Source organism: Hipposideros armiger, unplaced genomic scaffold (genome assembly GCF_001890085.2).
Source record: "Hipposideros armiger isolate ML-2016 unplaced genomic scaffold, ASM189008v1 scaffold_157, whole genome shotgun sequence".
Classification (NCBI taxonomy): domain Eukaryota; kingdom Metazoa; phylum Chordata; class Mammalia; order Chiroptera; family Hipposideridae; genus Hipposideros; species Hipposideros armiger.
Window position 1 is genome coordinate 2,939,046 of NW_017731507.1, and position 4,911 is coordinate 2,943,956.

Sequence of the window (4,911 nt, forward strand, 5' to 3'; positions counted from 1 at the left end):
CTTCCAGTTTAATTACATGGTCATCAGAAAACATATGCATAATTTCAATTATATTAAATTTATTGACCTGATTTATATCCTAGTACGTAGTCCATCTTTTTGAGTGTCCCATGTGAACTTGAAAAGGACTTCTGCATTCTTATGTTGATGGGTGGAATGTTCAATAAATGTCAATTAGATTGATTTGAGGGTTCCCTTTTTTTTTTTCAAGTTTTCTACATGCTGGTTTCTGTCTACTTGTTCTAGTAATACTAAAGGACTGAAATCTTCAACTATAATTGTCGATTTTTTAATTTTCTAGTCCATGATATTAGTGTTTGCTCCATATATTTTGATGAAGCCTATAAATACATTTTAAAATTGCAATTTACTATTTTTTGTGGACAAAGTATGAAAATGATAAATACCTGTAAGTATAAAACAAGATAACATTCTATTGTAAAGTGAAAAAGCAAAAAGAAAATATAAAAATATGTCAAATTTCCACATTAGGGAAGCGCTTATTTTTAAACTAGATGTAAGTAGCAAAACTGTATTGATTCTATTTGCATATATTTTTAAATGATAGGTTGATTTTAACATGCCACTATTCAACAATAGGAAATCACACCCTTTTCAATTGTTTAAATTTATGATGAACAACTTCAAATGGCAGAATCCAAAGCCCCATTGCCCATAGCGGTGTCAACCGTGTATATTTATATTGGCTTTTTCCTCCCCTCCCCCACTTTCCCCTCTCCCTCGAGTCAACTGTTTTGAATGATCTCTTAAATAAACTACAATAAATACACTAAGACTTGTCTCTGGCTCTACTTTCAGGGAACCCAAAGACAACAGGTACCAGGAGTGACTTACAATTGTTCAAAATTACTGTATAGAGGTCAAAGACCACTGTTTTCTTTTTTAACATATATAATCTATTTCCCCAAACTCCTCTACCTACAAGTCTAATTATCTTTCTTTTGTCTCATTGGCTCCTTGTATTCTTTGATATTACCTATCTTATTGAAAAATATGACTTTGTTTCCATTAGCTTATAGGCTTGGATCTCAACGTTAATTCTGTATCAACTGTATTGTTAATTCTGTATCAACAAAACTTAACGGCTGGCCCAACGATGAGATGACATTCCCATGTATTGTCTACTACATTTAATTTTCAACTTCATCATTTAAAAGAGCTTCTAGGTACTTTGCTTCATTTAATTCTCAAAACAAGGTTCTAAGTAAGGCACGATTCCCATTTTATAGGTAAGGAAAACAAAGCTGAGGGCGATTCATGCTAGTACATTGCCAGAGAGAGTCTGAGTGGAGGCTTGCAAAGTTCACGTCCGTGCTACTATACTGAATTATTGTTCACTGACTGGTGCAGTTCCTCCACAGCTTGGTACAATGCAGGATATTGAAACAGGCCTTCAGTAACCGATGGCTTCTCTTAGGAAGAGAAATTGAAGCTTGAAGAGTAGTCTGGTTTTGTAGAAACACAACAAAGAATTTTCCAGAACAGGGAAATGATATGAAGGCAAGAGATGAGAACAATCATTGTCTAACAGAAAGGCTGTATTTAAATAGATTTGAGAGTTAGGTCAAGTGTGAAAGACATGGATTATACACACCTGATTGGGTTTCAAGTAAGGAGTCCCTAGAGGTTTCAGGGCAGACAACTGAAATGACAAAAATAGTTGAAACACACCTGCTTAGGAAAAGAACATAAGCTTGAACAGTACATGACGTGACTCTTGAACCTGCTCCCTGTCTTACCCAGGACAAGTGTCTAAATGTCTCTTAATCTGTTTCCCCGTCCTAAAAAATGATCCTGTTTTGCCTGTCTTACGAAAGAACTACATTAGATACTGTGGGTAATGTGTGGAATAGCCGGCCCAGAGCACTCAGTTAACCCTCCAGCCTGGAAGTGACCACTTTGCATTAGAATGGAGGCAATGTTCAATTTTCCAAGGCCAGTCGCTAATACCTCCATGACACAATTTTTATGAAAACTGGTGGACTACCGGTGAGGTGGAAAAGTGGGGGAGAACACCCTACCCATCTTGAGGAACTGGCACATCTGGTGATGGAATGCACAGGGGAAGACTGCGTTTCCATGGCAGAGCTGTCATGTAATGTGATTAGCAGGGAGAGTGAAGCTGGCGGGAGGTCCAGGAGGCTGCACGGGAAATGGGACACTTCGTTCTGAACATGTGGCGTGTATGATGAACATGTTCATNATGCTACATTGAAGGTGGACATATCTGGCAAAACCTCATCCACCAGCTCAGGTGGGCAGCCATTTATACCCCTGTTTCCATCATGGCTGCTGTCCTGGACTCTGACCTGGGGATTCTGCAGCCCTCTAAAACCTTAACTTTGAAAATGTTTCCTCCTCATCTCCAAAATATTTTCAGCTGAAGAATCATTCTCAGCTCACTGAGGTTTTCGAAGGCCATGGCCCCATGGGACTTGGGGGCCAGAAGCCTGACAGCCCAGAAGGACTCTTCTTCCTTACTTTTGACAGTTCCATGTCTTGAGTAGCATTTGTTTTGCAACGTTACTTTCTGCAGCCGAGCACTACAATGCTGACATCTTATTTTCCACTGTGGTTCCCCTTTTGCTTTCAGTAAGCTCAGGCTATTTTGTAATAGTTTAAATAGATTTTTCTTTTCTTTTCTTTTCTTTTTTCAAGTGGTGAAAGAGAAGTTTTTTAGAAGAGATAGTACACTCCAAAGAGTTAGGAGTGGGCCCAAGCAAAAGCAGCAGCTCAAAAGGCTGCAGCTCAAAGGCTCAAAGGCCTTAAATAGCTTTTTATTTTACTCACTTTTCTTCTCTGATTCATATTGGGCTGGTATTGTTTGCTAGATTCGAGCCTTTCTCCTTTCATTAAGGAAAACATGATATATTTTTAAACATATGCTTCTAGATTTTTCTCCCTTTTTGGTCTTTCGGATTGGGAGAGATAAAATCAATAAACTCTGGGACTTCCAAAAGCATCACTTATTCAGACCGATCTTGTCTGTTACCCTTCCTCAGCTGTCACAGTCAAAGCATTCTGCCAGCCAATCGAGAAACCAGATAGGGATGCTATTTTGTTTTGCCTGGCTTCCCTTCAACGGATCTCTGTGTGCTTTCTGCTAGTTCCCATTCCATAAGTGTCTCCGGCATGTTCCCTCAGAGCATAAGTAATACCTGTATCTCCATCTGTGCACGAAGGTGGCTGCCTCACCTTGAATCTCACTGAAATTCCTTGGAGCACACTGTGCTGATCTTTCTGGGCCAACATCTTCCCACAGGTCTCGATTCTCTGTCAGCATCCCACCCGGTGGCCCGAATTCAGGGGCTGGCTCCTCCTCACTAACTAGCAGCTTTAAAACGGAGCTTCTCTAGTCCCCTGCTTTCTAATTCTGTCTCTCTTTGGAGAAATCCAGCCAAAGGGAGCCAAGATCTTGGAGTGCAGCCTGGTCCAATCTTCTCAAGTCTGTCCTGATTTGGTAGCAATTAAGATGCTTGTACTTTCTTAAGTGTCTCTTCAGAGCAATGGTGCCTCCCATGCAACCCCACTTCCCACTTGAATCGGCCTGCCCTGCCCTTCGAAGCCCCGTTTTCTGTTTGAAATCCGGCCTGTCTACCTTCTAAGATCTCAGACTTCCTCCCAAGATAGGAGAACTCTCCTGTTTTCCGTATCTTTTGAGAGTTTGTTTTCAATCTTCCAACGCTCCTGTGCTGATTGTAAGAGGCAGCATGCTTTTCTAATGGCTGCACTTCCTCTCTGATTGCCTGGGCAAGCCTGGCTCCGAGACATCCAGTGTTTCAAGGATGGAACCTTCAACTTCCTGTGGGTTTATAATAATTTCACTGAATTCTTTTCTTTCTCAAGTTAAAAAAATAGCACATTACAATTATCCTCTCACATTCCTTTTTCTTAAACTTTTTAAAATTGAATGACTTTGCAAATTTATATTTACAGAAAAATTGAGCACATATCAATAGTACAGAAAGTTCCCATACACCCTCTTTCTCCACAGTTTCCCAGGTATTAACATCCTGCATTAGTGTGGCACATTTGTTACAATTAATGAACCGATATTTACACATTATTATTGCTAAAATTCGTAGTTTTCATTCAGTTTCACTCTTTGTGGCATACAGTTTTTTCTTTTAATTTTTATTTTGAAATATTTCAATTTATCCAAAAGTTGAAACAGAAGCACAGAGTTTCCAGCTACTCAATTGCACCTCATGTTAACATCTAACATAACCATATTGCAATTATCAAAACTTAGAAATGATCATTGATATGTTATTAACTACATACAGACTTTAATAGGATTTTACCAATTTTTCCACTGATGTCCCTTCCCCCCCTCCCCCGCCACCCCCGTTCCAGGATCCAATCCAGCACCTTACATTTAATTTATCTATAGGGCTCTTTAGTCTCCTCCAATGTGTAACAACGTGACTGTGATATGTGTAGGTTTGCTTTTTTTTTTCTTTAAACATCTTTATTGAGATATAACTCATATACCATACAATTCACCTATTTAAAGCATACAATTCAGTGGATTTTAGTATATTCACATAATTGTTCATCTACCACCATACTTTATTTTATAACATTTTACTACCTAAAAAAGAAGCCCTCCCATCTGTTGGCCATAACCCCCCCAATCACACCAAGCTCCCAGTCTTAGGCAACCACTAACCTACTTTCTATCTCTATAGATTTGTTTTTGTTCTGGACATTTCATGTAAATAGAATCATAATATGTTGTCTTTTGGGAACATCTTCTTTCATTTAGCACATTGCTTTCAAGGTTCATCTATGTTGTAGCATGTATCAGTACTTTATTTCTTTTCATTGTCAAATCATAGTCCATTATATAGATATAATACATTTTATTTATCCATTCATCAGTTGATG